The 19,983-nt window shown below is 38.7% G+C and overlaps 1 long non-coding RNA gene across 1 annotated transcript; it reads right to left on the bottom strand.

Moving 5' to 3' along the window:
• Nucleotides 1-674: 674 nt before the first annotated feature.
• On the bottom strand, nt 675-15,263 carry LOC311433133. The gene is made up of 4 exons (XR_014690583.1): nt 15,041-15,263; nt 7,616-7,889; nt 5,571-5,661; nt 675-1,154 (listed from the first exon to the last, which is right to left on the bottom strand). It is a non-coding gene; the product is annotated as an uncharacterized lncRNA (long non-coding RNA).
• Between the last annotated feature and the right edge of the window lie 4,720 nt (nt 15,264-19,983).

Genomic DNA, 19,983 nt, shown 5'->3' with positions numbered 1-19,983 from the left:
CCGCTTTCCCCATATCTAGGGATGAGGTTTTGGTGGCACTTTTCCTTCTGTCACCGTAAATTTTGAACTCAACCACTTCATGGTCGCTATGACCGATATCTCATGGATCTCAAGTGGACCATATCTCATGATCCTAAGTATAAAAAAAAAAAATAAAAATCTACCTAATCATACCAATGTGACTATCCAGGGAGATATCCTGCCCCATGGAAGTGACCTATTCTTTGTTAATTTCTCTGTACATAATTACGAGTGAAGCTTAAAAACTCCCCATTCATACTGAGATTTTCACATGGGAACCCAAAGCATCATCCCCTATTTTTGTTGTTTGGTACTGAGTTATTTACCGTTATATATTCCTGAGAACTTTAACAGGAAAGAGCAGTAGTTGACATCTGGCAGAAATATAGACAGTTTTGTTGATTATAAACAGAATGATCCATCACTTTTAGCAAATACATACCAGAACAAAAGACATTAAGTAGTAGCCTAAATGGCAAAACATAGATGGCAGGAAGAGATCAAAGAAATCCTGCTCTTTACTATATGAATAGAATATGTGGAATTACTATAGAAGGAAGAGTCTTATATAAAATTAGCATTGATATGTTTATCCTTGTTTTGAATACAGCTTTGTTTGAACTGAGAAAAAAATCATAAAGCAGCCAACAATGTTCAAGAGTGGGTATCCTTTATTGCTGTATTATGCTTTCAGGAAAGATTGATTTCCACCCTCTCCTTTTCTTACCCCCTGCCATTAAGCATAAAGGTTTCTTCTACTAACACATTATTATTCATTTAAAAGCATTGAATAAAAACACTATATAGAAGTTCAACTAAAATAGATGAAGAAAAATATTTCCTTTTAAAAAAGCACATTAAAAATAATATTTTTAATAGAACCGTTTATGCCATTAAAAAAAAAAATGTAGTGCTTTCATGTCATTAAGAACAGATAAGCTACATTTAGGCAGCTGCAAGGGATGGCAGGGGCTGCAGCAGTGATGGGGTTGTGACATCCTGCAGCCATTCCCAGCTCACAGGACCTGTGATGTGTTGTAAGGTGGTGTTAAAGGTGGTGAGGAAATCTCTCATAACAGCAGTCCCAGATTTCTTCATCTTCATTTTTCTGGATATCTTCAGTGTAAACTCAACTGTTAGAACAAGAGATGATGCTCAGTCCAGAAACTGCAACCAGTTGCAGGAAGACTAAACGAAATGACTTTCTTTAGATAAATTTTGTTAAAGGAGCAGATGTACTCAGATGGATGCAATGACTTGATACCTGAAGGTTGCATTTCAAACATCAGCCACCAGCTCTGCTGTTATCATCGCAATGACACATTTGCATTTAATAAAAGGTAATGTTGATATAAGATGTTATGGTTTTCAGGATGTGTCTTTGTGCCCCTGTATTGCTATAAGATCAGTGAAACAAGATTTATGTGGATGTCTCAGATATTTCAATACAAAGTCAAGTGGCTTAGCATAAGCTGTAGGCAAATAAGTTTTAAAGAAAACTGGCTGATTTTGCACTGAAGTAGGTATGGTACATATCTATATTGTCTCTCTATATCTATCTATATATATATATGTTCCTTTTAAGACAGAGGAAGATGTAACCTGAAGCAAAGAGTCAGAAAGGGGAAAGTAGTGCTACGAGTTCTCCAACTTGATTCACTTGAACATTCATGTCAATGCCTCAGTTGGCCAAAACACCAGACTTTTGTCCTGACTTAGCTTTTCTGCATGAAACTGCTTCAAGTATGTTAAGAGCAGCACAATAGGAGAGTCTGGCTGCATTGTTCTTTATATGACAAAACTAAGGAGCATGTTAGAAACTTTGCTTTAAAAATAAATAAATAAAAAATAAACAAACATAAAAATCATCAGAAAGATGATAAAAACATTTCACTATGTTTGACAAAGTCAAGAAGACAATAAATACCTGTCCTCCTAAAACTGTTATTTCAGATGACTCTCAAGATCGACAATGATTTTATTTCTGTACTCCAAAGAAACTTATTTTACAGTGTCACAAAGCCCATATAGGTGAGGTTTTGCCACATGAGGGAAGTTCACCTCACCAAAAATGTGACTGACAATACCATTTCAAAATACTACATGAATAGCTAATAAATGTGGAGGTTGTATTTCAGTGCAAGTTATGTATTCAGTGAATGCTATGTCTGATGTAAGATTTCATTAATGAATGAAATTAATGAATAATTAGCTCATCCACATTTTCCTAATATGCAAAATACAAAAAAAAAAAAAAAAAAAAAAAAAGTAAGTTGGATAATGCACCGTATAGCATATTCCTTAATTTGCAGTAGAGACAATGGTTTGTTCAGAGAATTTAAGAAACCTTGAAATATCCAGTTATAAAACAATATACCCAAGAGAATATACCTTCCTAATTTCTCTTATCATAAATTTGCCTTCTGTCACAAGGAATCAGAGTTCAGGTATGTTTCAGGCACCTGGGATTTGCTGCTCATTTAATCATCACACTATCTGCATTATTTAATTTATCATATATCATAAAAATGACTTACACTTTTTAATGAATTACACTGTGTTCTGTGGCTCAGTAAAAATCATATGTGCCAGTAACTTTTATTAACAGCTGCTTAGAAATTTTATATCGTAAATGATATACACTTGTATTGGAAAGTTCCGATTTATGGATAATAAAGAATTTCATAAGAATGTTGTCAACACCATATTTTTAACATGTGAAATATTTTGAGCTCATGAGAAGTTTTATATCTTTCTGTTCAGATACTTCATCAATTAGTTTTATATGTTTTTTAATAATATGATACAATATAAATAAAAATAAGGACTTGACTAATATTAGAATTGTCAAGTCCTGCATTTCAGTTTAAAAAAAAAAAAAAAAAAAATCAGAAAGCTCTCGATCAAATTCACTGTCTTTATAGAAAGCTATATATTTAACCTCCTGAGGCCATTTTCCTTTTTACAGTGATAGTAACAGGGGTCATTATAAAGTTTTCTCTAAAGCAAAATGGATGTGACTATCAGAAATGTTATAAGTTTTTATATATATATATAATTTAAGACTTTTGAAGAATAATGTTCCATTGTCTAAGCTGAGAGCAACACATTACTTTGAATGCAAGTGTGCTTGAACATATCATTTCACTAATGTCACCATTTATTCATCACCACCACCAATTCCCGTCTCTTGAAAACTGGGGTTATAATATGAATCCCAGATCAGCTGGTCAGTCCTGTCAAGTATTATCCTTCAGCCTCCCTGAATGCTAAGCATAATCCCATTTAGAGAAAGAGGACAAGCAACTAAGGAAGAAGTGTCACCAAAACTCTCAAAAGATGAATTGCAAGTGGAACACCATTTTTATTAATGCAGCCATGGCTTTGGTTACCTTTTCAGTTTCTAAATTTTCAAATTCTGGCTAAAATACCTATAAAAACACTACTCCTTTATAGGAGTATTGCCTCTGAAGAGCACATTCTGAAAGGTAGTATAATTGCCATACTTTCATTTTTTAAATTTTGAAATTATGACCTCTATAAATTAAGAATAAAGGCTGGTCTCCACTATGTAGATGTTTAATTTCATTACTTAATCAGAGATTCATTAACAAGAGACTCTAAATAGCAATTAGAAATCTCCCTGCTGCTTTGAACAAGATTCATATGGCATCTATTCCATACAGCTGTTTTCTCAAAAAGCCTTGCTAGCACAATTCTTATAATTTCTGCTCAGACAGAATGCTGGTATATGACTGCCCCTAAAGGACACATTTTTAACAACACAAAATAATTTATCTCTTTTATTCAATTGTAAATTGTAATTGAAATTATTTTAGTTAATAGTTCTAATTATAATAGTTATCAAGACAAGTTTTTAATCTCTTGAGGTCTAAAGAAATTTCATTATATGTTTTATAAGCACAATATTTTTAATCTTAGTGTACTCCAGTTTAGACCCTTTAAGATTTATTTTTTTTTGCATATCTATATTGTCTCTCCATTTATGGTTGGAATATATAGTCCATTTTTAATCAAGCAATTTTAATCAATCAATGTCTTCTTTCATATGTGGAAATATTCACACCAAGCAATCTAAGATCCTTCATCTGGTCTCCCTAAACTCTGTTTGCAAGGGTAGACTGGCTGCTCCAGAGGACAATTCAGAGCTCTGCATTACATATACAGTTTACATAAATCTTTACTAGACCTTCTTCCCTGAATATAAAGCAAACTTAAGGAGATTAACTGGCAAGTAAGAAACCTTAATTGTATGCCTAAAACTGGGCAGCATGAATGTTCTTGTTGCTATTAAACAGATCCCATGAACAGCTTCAAATACCATTAGGAAAGACTTTCCAGTATAGTCCTAATTTGTAGTGGCAATGCCCTCATCACAGCAGTAAGGCTATGAGAGAGACAAGATTTGCACAGAAAAAGATTTTAAAATCTTATATTATTAAGCCATTTATTTAACTGGGGAAAAATATATATATATTTGATCCAATAAGCTTCTCAAATATGCAGTAATTGTAAAGCTTCTCTGGATAGAAGACACACAAGTTCAGGGAGAAAACCAGAGGAAGAGAAATTCATGAAAGGTTTCTACTTATATAGAAGCCCTGTCCGGGTCAGGAAATCTCCAAGCAATGGCTGGAGACTGGGAGAGCATTCAGGAAAATAAGATATACGCTTGTCCTGTTCTTAAAGTTCCTCCTGGGCATCTGCTCTGGGCCTCTGCCAGAAATGGGATACTTAAGCAGACCTTGTTCTGATGCAAAATAGCAACTGTTATGGACATATGTATGTGTTGTTTTACTTTTTTAAGAAGTAAGCCATAGGAGCAAAAATTTCAGTACATAAGGAGAGAGAGAAATGAAAAGAAAGAAAAAAGGAAAAAAAAATCCAGGTGACATTTCAGATAATTCATTTGTCTCTGCATGCATGTTGATAATTTTTAATTCTTTGAAATAAATTACTTGTCATCACATCTCAAGAAATACCTAGTTAATACAAAGTAATAATAAAAGATATACATTAGTACAGAGTAATAGTTCAGGAGGTACACTAATGAAATGCATAACATTTTCTAGTGAAGGACGGAAATGTCAAACTTCTGTTTACTAACAAGTACTTCAAAGCCTTTAGAATGCATCCTTACTCTAATTTAGGTTTCTAGTCCTCTAAAAAGTTTAGGAGATGAAAGCAAAGCTAATCCACAGTCCACTCACCTTCCTGGTTATACATGCAGCACCAATACAATGCCTTCTTGATTAGAAGTGAATCAGGTACAGAGTGCAGGGAGAAGTCATCAATAGAAAAGATGCAGATTACTATTGTTTTAGTTAGGGATGGACATCCTCTCGAACCTAATCTATGCAGTGCTATCAGGTGCTAAAATATTCCTTCTGACAGTACAACAGCAAACAAACAGGGTCTTTATTGTACTGCTCCAAAGTATCTCAGATTCACTTGTGATCACACGCTGTTACAAGAGGAATGTGAAACAATAACATCACATCCCTGGTGAACAAGTTCGCAAGATTTACCTGTCAAGAGGACACGCTGCATTGAAAGGCAGGGATGATAGCCCATTTCCTTGTTTTGTCTTGTTTGCAGAAAACAGTACCTTTGTGGGGCCTGCAATTGAAGAGAGAGGGAGAGGATAGAGAAATCTCTGTTTCTTAAATCAAGACCTGAGGAGGCTAATAGAATTTTAATGTATGGTTGAAACACAAGACATTGTTAGCCTTAACATCAGTAAATTATTCTCTGACTGATCTGCTGTTTAGCCTAGCTGAGAGTTTAAGCTATGCAATGATTGCCTTATAGCATAAGATTAAACACAGTTTTACCTGACAAATATATTGAGGGCCTTCAACTGCTGCAAAATGGAGAAACTAGGGCAAGAGCTGGGCTCAAAGATACCATCTATGGGTCTGATATGAAATTTTTTCACTTTCTCCTTATGAAGTATCTATTTTCAAGGCAATTTATTTATTTATTTATTTATTTTATAGTGAAACCATGCTTGAAGCACAGAAAAGCCCTATCTTTGCATTGACTGATTCTCTGCTGATTGGCAAACTCAGAGAGCAACTACAAGAACAATTCCTCTTTAGGAGCAAGTAGGTGTTGTGAACCCTAGTAGAAATCAGTTGTCCCACACAATTGTCTCTTACCTCTAGATACTTCAAAGGAAGAGGGACTACAGGTTTAAGTCACAGACACTGAAGCAATGTCTTCATTGCCGTAAGAAGTATTAATATTCACCAACTATACTGCTAGGAAATCCATCTGCAGACAAGGCCTAATAGCTTCTACTGTAGTGCAAATAAACTATATCAGACACAGAATTGTCTTACGAGGAGAGATTGAAAACAAGATTGTTTCTCTTCAGACTGGAGAAGGCAAGGCTGAAGAGGATATTATTGAGATAATCATGAAGATGGTGGATAAGGTGCATGTGATGAAGGTAGAATTGTTAAACATCAGTTTGGCAGTAGCAGAATGAGAGGAAACTTACTGAAACTGTAAGATGTGTTTAAAAGAAATAAAATAAAGTATTTCTTTCCATAGCAGGTTGTAAACTTTGAGAATTTGCTTCCATTGGAGGCTGTGGAGGCAGGCAGTGGTTCAAAAATGTGTTGGACAAATTCATGGGAAACAGCTCCATAAACAGCTTCTGAAAGGAACAGGCAGAGATGTGTCCCTGTATATCCTTCATACAGCATCTTTGGTTGTTAGGAAGCATATGGGAAAAGCACCACCGAATGTGGTCAGCCATACTGGCCTTTCTCCAAACAGCATTGCCTGGTACACTTTTGGATGCAGACTGCAGAGCCAGAACATGCTCTGACCTTGTAGGGCATATCACAAGGACTGAATAAATCCCTAGAATCTTGGAATCCTAGAATCAGAGAATCATAGAATGGCTTGGATTAGAAGGGACCTTAAAGATCGCCTGGTTTCAACCCCCCTGCCATGTGCAGGGACACCTCCCACCAGATCAGGTTGCTCAAGGCCCCATCCAGCCTGGCCTTGAACATCTCCAGGGATGGGGCATCCACAGCTTCTCTGGGCAGCCTGTGCCAGTGCTTCATTCCCACTCTAAGGGAACAATTTCTTCCTTATATCTAATCTAAATCTTCCCTTCTTTAGCTTAAAAACATTCCTCCCTGTCCTATCTTTATTTTCCTGTGTAAAATGTTGTTCTCCATCTTTTTTATAAGCAGGGCTGCTCTCAGTGAGTTCTTCTCACAGGAGAATAGGAGATTCTTCAGGCACTGTGGAATCCCCCTACCTCTCAGTTTACACCATGAGTTTTAGACCTATAGCGTTCCTCTCAATTTAAACTACAAGTCTTAGGTCTATGGAAATAGCTTGACATCCATCCGCCCTCTTTCCCTTCTATGATAGCATGCATTCATTTTTTCACCACAAGGAATTCTGTTGATATCAGTGAGACCAGTCTTACAGACTTGAGGTTTATCACATGTGTACCTGGAGTACCTAGCATTCACTTCTGTGAAACAGAGAGAACCTAATAATTCACATTACAAAGATAACAGATAAAAATACAATGGATACATACCAAAATATCATGAATTGCTTCCTATTGCAAGTATTCCATCAATTGTCTTAACTGATGTCTCTCTCCTTTCCTTCCATCTTTTATCTTCACTTGTTAGTGCAGTAAGTAAAAGCATTCTCTTAGGCTTCTGTCCTCCCTCTCCTTTTCTTTCTGTCCTTTCATCCCTACTTCCTCCACCCAAACCAGTATAGTTACCCAGCTTAGGGAATTAAGATCTTCAGTCTTAACTGGAGCACATAGTGCTTTGGAGGACTTCCATAGGTTCTCTGGATCTCTGTCAATGAAAAAAAAAAGAAAAAAAAAAGTACATAGAAACTCTTACTTTTCTAAAAGTGTTCATTGCAATGCTTGCAATGTAATTTTGAGGTGCTTGCATGAAAAAGCTATGTAAGCTCCACATACTGTTGCTAAAGCCCAGAACACACAGAAAAGAGATGAATTGCCAAGCTCAGCAGCACCATGATGGTTATTTGCTATCACTATTTGCTTGCCCCTTGTAGATTATAAAGTTACTGATATTTAATTCAGACTACTAGGATGAGATGTCTCTCAAACTTGCCACTTAGGATGTAGGCATATATACACCCAGAATTTCTGAAAGGGAGTGACACCAAATTATGAGTATCACCAAATGTTTGAAGTAACAGTGAAAGAAACCCCAGCTGCTTAGTGTATACACCAGAAAGAGTTTCCACCTAGACCCCAAAATTAAACATAGAATATGGCAAGTTTAGAATCCTTGATTAATTTTTTGTATAAACATGCTATACTCTATTTGACTTACAGGAACAAAAAGATGAAGAGAAAGTAATGATTTCTCACATTGTCCACCTAAGATCTGCTGACTGATAAAATAAACAGGAAGGTGGAAGGAGAAGACATGCATGCCTGCTGTTAAAGAAAAGCCCATTTGCACATAATGCTCTGGAAAAATTATTGAACATTTCATCCACACAAAATACGGGTCCTGTCATTCTGCCAGGGTCAGTGAGACCTGGGCTAATGTACTGAGTCAGTTCTAGTTATGCAAGTTAAACGGTTTACTGGTTGCTTTAATTAGGAAGTTCATTTTGTTTACAAACTGTCAAAAAATTGTAGCAAGGAATGTTCCATGCTCATGGTTACCAGCCCCAGTCCTTGTCCCAACTCTCAGCCCTCCAAAAAGGGCTTCTCTTCCTCCTTCTGCCATGCATGGCAAGTTGCCATAAATACATTCCAGAGTATAAAAAACTCACATATCACAGTATAAAAGTGAGATGCAGCACAAAGCATCTCTTCTGTGAGAATCTCATATAATACAAGGACAAGGAAGACTAAGGAATTATTGGCACTGTAAAGAAAACAACAGGAATTTAAATTAAAGAACAAGAAAAAAAAATATTCATATTTTCCTACATCTGTTAACAACATCACTGCAAATGTTTTCATTGTTACATCAGTTGTCCTTCACATAATACTCCTTTCTCATTCTTATCTCTCAAACATATCCGCACCTTCTTCCATGCTGCTCTTTCTAGCAGATAGGAATGACCTTCCACAATCTAGCTGTCCAGTTTCACCCTAACCTGACACAAGCCCTGGATGAAGGAACTTTTTACAACATTGCTTCACTGAAATTCTGCATACACTGAGCAGAGAAACTCACTAAAAAACACTTGGACAGCCATACCTAACCCTATTTCTATATACCACACCCTAATCCTACATACCTAATCCTATATATCATACCTGCATTCCTACTGCTTGACTGTCTTTCTCCCAAGGCTGTTTTTTTTGTTTTTTTTTTTTTTTTCTTCCATTTGTACTGCTGTACACCAGGAAAAACTTAATTAAAGCCAGTGGGCCAAGACCCTTGCTGCTGTGAGTGGATATAGTATAATATCATCATCCTTAACAGAAACTTGTTGAATTTCTCCAGTTTAGTGTTCAGACTGTTGTTCATTTGCCCATCAAGTTCATCATTTATTAGTGATACAAACATTAGTGAGGCTGGGATCATCTTCTGCATGTCCTCTGTGATTCATGTAGCATGTTTGTAAATGCTGTCAGCAGACAGCACTACAAAGTAGTATCTCTCACATTAGGCATAGGTATACAGAGCTGACTCAATACTTCTCAGAAGCATTGAATTTTTCTGCTCTTAAATACAAGACAAATCCACGACTATTCCTTTTATAAGAAACAGGAAAATGGAAAGGGCACATCTAGAATGGTCAAGAGGAGCCCTGGGTATTTTGGCAAGAAGCCTTCCTTGCTTCAACTGCCCTGTGGACATGAAACTCTCTCTTGGGTGGAGGAGCAGCAGCTGCTTCTAAGTCTTGTCTTCTGCAGGTCCCGTACAAACAAAGAAGGCATTGCAGTATGGTCAATCTACCTTAGGCCTTAGCAGTTGCCAGCCTTGTCTATACCTGGAGCTTGCTCTAGCTACACAGCTTGTTCTAAGTTATATGAAGAAAGTGGCTTTCACTTTCCACTTTCTTGAACCTGTGGAGAAACACAGGGTTTTTCTAACTCAGATACAGCTAAGTTTTCTATCCCCAGAAGCAGTACTTCTCAGAAACTTTCAGGAAACTGATAGATAAAAGGAAAACATCTGAGTTTTCACTTTTAGAGATCCCAGTAAATCTCTCAAGATAACCAGAGGTGAAGCAAAAGGTTTCTACATTCACACTGGAAAGCTGTCTTGCTAAAATAAGGCTTTGAAGAGTTGCAATGAAAGTAATTTTGATACCTGATTGCTCTTCCAAGGGAGGCAAACCTTGAGAGACAGAGACAAACTTAATAATATGCCAGGCAACCATAATTAAATGACCAGAAAAAGAGCAAGTTTCACCAATTAATATCACGGTCAGCAATGTAATATGCTAGTTTGTAAACATGCCTAATGAGTCAGGAGAATGACCCTCCAAGATGTACTGAACTCCAAAGGAAAATATAGCAAAATTGGGCTGCAGCAGGACCAGACATCCTGTTCAGAGAAGTTGTTCTTCTATGCAGCTTCCTTTCCCCACTTCCTCTTGGCTCATAGTCCTGTCCTCAGGTCATTAGACCACATCACTTCCCTGTTGTTAACAGGTTATAAATTCTGAGACAGATAGGTAGTGACATGGTACTGATAGCAGTTTGATATTAACACATCTGCATTATCAGCTCTATCACTTGCTTAAAAGCTGACAGAGATTTACCGTGTCCCTCTTGCTGTTAAGAACCAGTTGCAAATTTATAACTCCCTTCCTGCAAGCCTAAAAGGTTTTACCCATGTTAAGCTTCATGCAGTCTTGTGTTTTTCCTTACATGGCTGAAACATAACAGTGTGCAGAGCATGTGAAGATCTGTCCACCCACAAGAAGTATTTTAATCAGTTTAATAAATAAGTATATTTAAAGGAGAAACAAAAACAAATGAAGTACCTAGCATTTAGCTTTTCTTATTATGTCTACACAGACTTAATTCACAGTTTAATCATGTTGGCTCCCCAGATCTCCTCTTCCCTGAACCCAGACACAGCTTGCACAGAGTGGAGAATATCATCCTGTCACACTCTTGTTCTTTAAGATCAATTCAATCTAAATCCATGACAGCAAGTGCTAGACAGTTCAGTGGTGTTGCAGCCAGGGAAAAAAAGGGATCCTCACCCAGAGTTCTCAGTTTGAGCTGGGCTTTCAGCACATACCACAGAGAAACATGGTCTCATTTCTGTCACATAAAAAACTCAATTGAACTGATGTTGCCAGGTGTTCTCAGTTCAAATTGTAAATCCCCCTGAATTATTTAGACTTTTTTCCTCAAAACAGAAATTATTATGTTAAAAATGAGAAACAACAACAAACCTCCCATCCATAAGCCATGACTTTCAGGTGATGAAGGGGAAGATGTCAAGACAGGAAAAGATTTCAGAGGGTTGTGTTTGAATATAACCTCCTAAATTGCAAAAGGAGTCCAGTCAGCAAGATGTCATTCAAATGACTGTAGAAGTGGGGATGCAATCTTTGTGTTAAAATCAGACTCTTGGCAAACTCTTTTTGACAGCTTCTTCTCCAAGAGTATGCTCTCTTATAGCCAGTAGGGATTTTGTCATCACCTTGGGGTAGTGGGAGAAGATTTCTGCTGTGCAGAAGTCTGCAAGAGCGAAAGATTTGAGTGAAGAGGAGGAAGAGGACAGGAACTGCTATTCAGCAGTACATCAGCGCTGCTTCTTGTGGGGCCAGCTTTCTGCAATAGGTCTTCTGGATGATCTGGAGGAGAAGGGAAAGAGTACAAATTTGCACCCTTAAAAACTGTGTTCCCTGCAGTGTGAACTGTTTACACACACTGACTGTGCTGGTTTTACTTTTCCTGCCGGATTTCTGAAACCATGGCTATGACACTAGTTTTTACCACTTGCAGGATTACCCCAGCACCTGACGTTTTCACTTTTTGAAAGCAACATTCAACACCACAGTGAAACAACTCAAAAGCCACATCAAAGAAGGTGGCAATCTAGCAGCGCTGCAGCTGAACATGCTAGGATCCTGGCTTAACTCCAAATGTGGATGACCATATGACTCAGAAAGTCCATCAGGTATACACCCGCATCAAGGGGTATAATTCCTCACTTTGCATTGGGAATTGAAAATCTCACAGCCTGGCTGTGTTGAAAGCCAGAGGTTACCTAAGCCAGCAGCACAAGGCCAGCCTGCAGGCCTGTGCTGTACAAGCACTGAGCCTCTTCTCCTGAAATCCTGAAATCGTTTCACCCACCTTAATTGTGGCTTTACTTCAACAGTGTCAGAGAGAGAAGAGCACTATGTGCTGCCTCTCCATACATCATATTTCCTCCCACCTGAGCAATGATAGGCACTCACAATTTCTGGATCCATCAGTATCATACTCTAGTTTGACACACTGAGCTGTCATAGGATGTTATTCATCCCTTCTAGGCGATGACTTGAACAAGCTAATTTTTTAAGCTATCAAGTAAATTATAGATTACATTTCACAAACCGCATGAATTTAAAAATAGCTGTTGGAAACTATCTGCAGAATCGTGGTGCCTCTTGTTGCTCTCATGCTCTCTATAGACTAAACTACTTATCTTTTTTCCTGGATGTGGGCAAGGCTTCTATTCCCTCCTAAGGCATTTCCCTCCTAAGTGTAGGTTGTTTCTGTAGATGTTACATTTAACGAGTGGAAGAAAGAAGACAGAAATCTGCACAAGCCAGAGAAAGGCAGTCCTGCAAAGAATGGGGAAGACTAATTGTGTGAAGCAGTAGCTGTGACTCCCCAAGGAGGGGAAGGATGGAGGGGAAAAGAAGGGAGGGCGAGTGAAGCCCAAGCTAGATTAAGATCTCTCTCCCTCTTTCTTCTTGTTGGCTGCAGCTGGGTCTCACCCACTCTCCGCCTTGAAACTGTCAGCAAGCCAATGCCTGGCACAACGGCCAAGTAATTACTGATGACAAGCGAGCGGTATTTTTTCCAGATCAGCTTTCCTGTCTTTCTGCAAGAAAAATAAATGAAAAGCTGTACCCCAACAAACATGACAGGAAAAATAACAATACTTGTATGGGACTGATACTGGAAATGTGTTGCTCCTTCAGCTGCAAGCTGGAGAGAACTACTGCCACCCTCACCCTCCGTGGTCTCAGCAAGGAAGGGAGAGATTAGAGGCAGGATGGGAGAAGGGCTCTTTGCAAAGCTCAGCACATCCCTTTTAGTCAAAGCTCAATGCCACACCACAAGCAGGGAGAAGGCAGCAGTGCAGAAGTACTGGGCATGGCTGTAACTAAGACTGATGTAACACAACTTGCATTTGATTTATGGAAAAGTAGAACAGTATCGCTTAGTTATCGCTGAGCTATAGGACCCATCCTGTCACCCATTAAAGACTAATAAGCTCATATCTGACCTGTCACGCCAGTGGGTCCCCCATGTGAAGCTTCTTTTCTCAACTATCAAGCTCTTCATCTTAAGGGAAGATCGAATTATAAAATTACACACACACATGCACCGTATGTTAGAACTGGTATTGGTGTTTTGTACAGCTCTGTCTTGCAAATGTTATCTGCTGGCTTTTTCAATATACTATCTTATTCTACTTCAGAAAATTGGGAGCAGAGATCCCACTACATGAATGAAATCTATATGTGTAAAAAAGATCTCATTTCTATCCAGCAAAGCACCGTTTATTCATTTTCACATAAATCTTTAATTCTGTAAGTCACATTAAAAGTAACAGGGAACAGATTTTTAACCTTCAGCAGTTGCAGTCTGTGTAAGGTTTATAATTTCCCTCTCTCTGGACAACACAAACAGAAGTACACTAAGCAGCTGGATGAATGGGTTTGATTCATTTGGAGGTCTCATGGCTTTTTTTTGCACCATAAGGACCTTGCTTCTCTTCCCTTCATATCTACAGTTGATTGATTCAGCAGGGTAGTGTGGAAAAGACTGTTTTTATTATATAGTTAAGCTTCCCAGGATATATGCTTATTTGAATTCCATTCAGTTCGGGATTAGGGGATCCAAAACTGAAAATCCAAAGAGTAAGTCTACATTATTGTATAGCTCAATGGATGAGCAAAGGAATTAGGATATGATTTGACACAGGCATTAAAAAAAAAAAAAAAAAAAAAAAGGAGAGAGAAAGAAAAAATAATAATTTCACTACAAAGATAATATGAAAAAAAAATAAATGGGTCATTCACACTACAAACAGTTACACTGATTGCTTCAGCTAATGGTAATTTTCTAATTTTTTTTATTTAAAATCCTCATTTTCATATTCTTCTCAATAGAAAACTTTACCATTCTCAGGGAAGTTTTCTTCATTCTATTCAAAAACTTACTCATTTACATTTTTCTATTTTTTCTATGAAATCTCTTCAACTACTTTAGAATTACATGATAATGAAATGTCCCTTTAAAAAGAGCTTCTGTATTACTAGATCTTTGAGGTTAATTCAAATTGTCTTGAATTTGAAAGCCTCTAAACTGGGGTTTAGTTCTTCAAACAAGGCCAACCAGTCAAAGTCCTTATGAGAATCAGTGGGACATCTCCTCTCAAAAGAGGCCTTGTAAAACTTTATAATGGTTTGTATTCCCTTGATAATAATAATAATAGCAATAATAATAGCAATAATAATAGCAATAATAATTTTTAAAAGATGCAAAATCAGGGCTTGCTCCTACAGAAGCAAGTTATCAAAATAGCATGCTTTAAGATGATTTAAACTAACCTATTGTCCTGAATGCCACAATAAAACAGAACACACACAGCCGCTGTTCCTCGGTTGAAGGATAATAACTTCCTGCTAAGGGATGGTGACTCCTATAAATGTGTTAACTCATTCACTTTCAATCACGTACCCATAACTGTGAGCAGCTTGCCAAAAAGTGTTGCCTGGGAAGCATTGGTATTTACCTAGTTCTGCTCCCCCCAGATCTTACCACCACCTTTCTCCTGGTTTAGGTCCCTTTGTCGTGCTCCTGGTGGAATGGACTGGCTTTCTCTCACCATCTCCTGTGATGGTCATCACTGCCCAGACAGCTGAGCCACTTATGAAGCAGTTTCTGAACCACTGTGGTTTGCAAACAAATTTCTTAGTGACAAAACAGAAACCAGAACTCAGTATGTGACCAGTAATAGATGTAGTCTGTGGTGCCTGGTCTTGTAGCAGAGCAAGGCTGATAAGGCTAAAAAGGTCAGCCCTGTAAAACAAGCATTGCAGTGTCTTTAAAATGAGAAGATAAAACAGGAATTATACCCATAAAATACTCCTCCTTCTTTTATATTTTTTTTTCTATATTTAAAAATATATTCTACCTGTAATTCATATGGTTTTATGGAAACATGAAAATAAATTTAAGAAAGGAAATATCAGAAGCAAACCTTTCCATAAGACATATCTGTGTTGACCACAATCAAATTTGGCGTCTTTCTCCAACCCTCATTTCTGAGTGCTTTGACACATGCAAATCTACCTATTAAAATAAATAAATAAAAGCCAATTGTTGTGGTAAAGCCATTAAAAATGAAATTACTCTTCAGAACACTTGGACAGATTCTAGCTTGGAAAGTGCATTTATACATGTATCTTACTAACAGTAGACCAGCCCAAACATGCCCCACACCTAATTAAAATCAATAAATAAAAATAAATAAATACTGATAAACACACACACACACACACACACATATCTTATGCATCCACATTGCCCTGTCTCCTGCTCTGCAGTCCAACGCAGAGTGTATGTGTCTTGCCAGATAGTCCAAGGAACCCAGACCCTCACACTGGGAAACAACCTATCTAAGCACTTTGCATGAAACAGGCATTGTAGGTATGTTGTGTGCAGCTCTAGGGATATGCACTTGTTGCAGTATCTGGTACATAAGCCTTTGACCTTTATCTCAAGCTCTGTACCTCATACTTGAAATATCCAGTGTGATCCCTAGTGTGTCAACCAAGGTACCAGCAACTATCATAGTTCTTAGGTACATATGTTCTGCTAAATGGACAATATATAGTTCGGTTGCTTGTTTGATTGCTTGTTTGTTTTACACTGCTTCCCCAGCACTGTTTAGGAACAGTTCCACTGGCCCCCATGATGTTAAATAAGCAGAGTTTTGCTTTTGATACTTCAATTCTGCAAATAGCTGGTGCTTTTCTAAATGGATGTTTGTTTGTTTGTTGTTTTGTTTTGTTTTGGCATGCTTCTTGTTTCTCACTGCCATTTCTTGCACTAAAGAAAAGGTGAATAAGGAAACATATACAGGTATGTTCCCTGACGAAATTAAATCAATTAAATCATGGTATCTCTGCACAGTGTACATTTTGACTGGTCCCATTGAGTGCAGAGATACACAGGTGCAGGGACTGTATCTCCAATACAGCAATAAGATGTAGAAAATTTCTGAACAGTAACATGAAAGAAACAAAAAGGGATAAATAAGCAAACTGAGAAGCGTGTGTGGCAGTCTCTGTATTCTCAGAGTTGTTTGTTCCACCATCCTCTATTTTACTCCCATCAAAAGCCTCCCAAATTATATACTCTGCAAGCAAACTTGAAGTCATATTATTGCATACAAGGTGGGTTCACACAAGATATAGAAATCTTACTTGTAATTTTATTAAGGTAACAATGTGTTAAACATTTAACTACTGCAGCTATTTTCCTCTCTCTCTCTCTCTCTCTCTCTTCCAGCTCCAATCCTTATTTTCCCCTATTTTGCAGTACTTGCAAGTCGGGTTTCAGGGTGTTAATAAAGCACGGAGCAGAATTTTGGAGTGTGTCCAACTCTTCACCCCACCCTGATGAATACCTGGAAGCACACTGTTACCATGGCTATCCTGCCAGACTGAAATCAAGTGTGGCTTCGGCTGGAACAAATTTTCAAAAGATGGCCTCTGAAACAGGTAAACCACAGGACTGACACAGCAATACTTAGTTTACAATTTTATTCCTTACTGCTAAATACTTTCATTTTACTCTACAAATCTTTTTTTGGTAGGACCAAGAATGCTGCAAGTGTTAGTGATATTTTTTTTTCAATTCACTTTATCTTTCTGTTGTCTAAACTAATCTGATTATTTTGCAAAATAAGAAATTGAGCAAATTTAGGATTTAGGATTTTTCAAGACTGCGTAATATATTAGCTGATACCACCTATGCTGTCCAGTGTCTGCCAAAACAATATAAAGTGACTTTCAATACATGTCAGCACTAGAACTGAAGATTTTGTGGAGCATAAAATGCTTCGTGTATAATCATTTGAATTCAAAAACCTTTCATCAAACCCAATGGGACACTACAGCCATTTCTACAAATCAGTTTAGGGCCAGGGACACCAGTGCTCTCTTGAGTCCTGGGCTCCAGCTCAAATACATGTATGCTGCAACTGACCATTCAGTGTTTTCAAGGTCTGAAGTTTTGGTACAACACACTTAGCTTCTTTGTGCCAAAGGCACCTCCAAAAATGCTGGCTCCAGGAGGAATGTCCCAAGACTTTCTGGTCATGCACCACACAGAGTGCAGAGATGGCAATTCCAGGTCCCACCATCAACCACCACTTGCCTCCTAGATCTGCACTCAGACCAGGAGCTTCTGGGTGTTGGACCTTACTAAGAGCCGTCTCCCCCCACCCCGGGTCCCCTGCAGCCTCAGGAAAGTTGACATGGTTGTCAGTGTTGTGGCTGGGTGGCAGGAGGTAAGGAGACATTTCGTGCCAAGCTGTCAGCCCTGTCAACACACCCTGCTGTGATGTTGTGTGAAATGCAATTTGGACTGTAAACACAGCAGACAAGAAGGCTAACAAAGCAGCAGACAAAACCAGCCCAAAGTGAACACCAGTGCCGACTCAAAACCTTGCTTTCCCATGTGATCTGGCCCACGCAGGATCCCTCTGCATGTGTAGGGAACTGGTGTAACTTTTGCACCCTCCTGCAAAAATGTCGGGCACAACACTTGGCCCTGCCCTCCAGGCAGGGCAACAGCACTCCCTTCCTTATTCCCCATCGCTTCCAGCTACCCAAATGAGGCAGGGTGCCCAGAAATGCCATTATTTACTTCATTACCTTGGCCTGTTGTCTGCACCAGATGATAAAGCCATTCTCCTACAGCTGGGTCGTTTGTCCTCTGTGACAGAGAGGGTTATATCTCTGGAGACAAGGTTCCTCCCGAGTCTTCCTCTGTGACGACTGGCTCCACCGAGCCCCTGCCATCAGCCTCCATGTGTCTGGCACCAAGTCTGACTGTATTGATTTAGTAGCTCATTGTCCTGTGGGAAAAGTGTTTTGTGGCAAATGCCAGAACACGATCAATAACGCACAACTTCCAAGCTCTGCGTTAGAGCTTCAGCACAGGATCTGGGGCACCAGAAACACCTCTGTAACACCACTGTGAACCAAACATCAGTCTGGTGAAGGGAACAGATTAAACTGGGAATCAGAAGCAGGCCAAGGTTGTCCTTTCTACATGCCCCAGGTGCCTGCTGAAGTGTCACAAACCATCTGATCATAATGCATTGCAACTCCTTTCGAAAATCTAGGAGTTCAAAGGCATGATTCTGTTTTCAGACACAGTATTTTTGCACTTCTGAGAAGACATTTTGCACTTCTGAGAAGCAATTTCAGTGAAATTGCTCCTGATTTTTAGAACAATAAACTCAGACACCAGCCCTTTCATTTTTAAAACACCATCATCATGCTGTCACCAGCCCCACATCTGGAATCACCAGCAGATCATGATAGACGGATATCATTCTCCTTCCCCTTTCTGGATCCCTCTCCCCACCGCCAACTAATACTCCCTTGCCACAGCACAAATAAGCCCACAGCAGTTTGGTGTATTCTTGTAAAATGAAATAGATGAGGTTTGAAGAACATAAACAGCAACTTACAAACCCCGTTCATCCTACAATCCCAGGCTCCAAACAAAAGGGCAAGGGTGGGGCCCACAGACCAGTCCAAGTGTCGGGTGGGTCCATGTTTTACGAAAGATAAGAACATATTCTATTAAAAAAGTCTTTTGTACAGTTGCTCTTTGCGACCCTGGAGGGGGAAAAAATTATCTCCATGCACAGGCTGCAGTGGTGTGGGGCGGTGCACGCACATACACATACTCATGCACTGGTGTTGCCAGGCATTTGGGATGTGTACGTTATTCACCAGTCAGTATTGCCAAGGGCATGTTGGTGGAAAATCCATCACCCAACAGCAACACAACAACAGATTTGTCTTAAGGTATATTTTTATCTTGTTTCGTTTTTAAATTGGCTTTTTTTTTTTTTTTTTTTTTTTTTTAACCACTGTGGTTGTTATTGTAAATGACGGTTCTGGGAGGCTGTCTTTTCCAATTAGCAGGATTTACAATGACTGGATATTTGTGTGGATGGGGATATCCACCATAATAATTCTAGCACTGACAAAATGTATAAGCCTCCATGCTTTAAGGCATCGCTATTCAAATGATGCTGAAATGGTTCTAATGCATGGTGGCTCTGATTTATTTGGGTCTTGCCACTCCACCTCACATGTGGGGTGTCCTACTCTCCTGCAATCTCCCATGTTGCCACCACTACCCATCCAGCACCACTCCATAAGAGACCCCAGCCTCTGTACTGTGAGGAGCCCAGCCTCATGCTCAGCAATCAGAGCAAAGCTGCCCCTGGGGGCAGCTATTCTGGTAACTGGAGTACTGGATTTTTGACAGTTTCAGAGACACAGGACACAAAATTCACTGAATCATTGGTGTAAGCATATTGGAGGTTTTATATACCTTTTCTGTTGTGTTTCACCCTTTGCTGCTTGAAGTGCAATATTTGGATGCTCATCCAGTCATGAAAGTAAACTTCTCTAGAGTTCAGGGAAATATTCAGATTTGGTTCCAGTCCA

The sequence above is a fragment of the Aythya ferina genome, assembly GCF_964211825.1.
Source record: "Aythya ferina genome assembly, chromosome: 2".
Classification (NCBI taxonomy): domain Eukaryota; kingdom Metazoa; phylum Chordata; class Aves; order Anseriformes; family Anatidae; genus Aythya; species Aythya ferina.
Note: the sequence above shows the minus strand (reverse complement) of the source record. Positions and strands in the feature narration are given on the sequence as shown.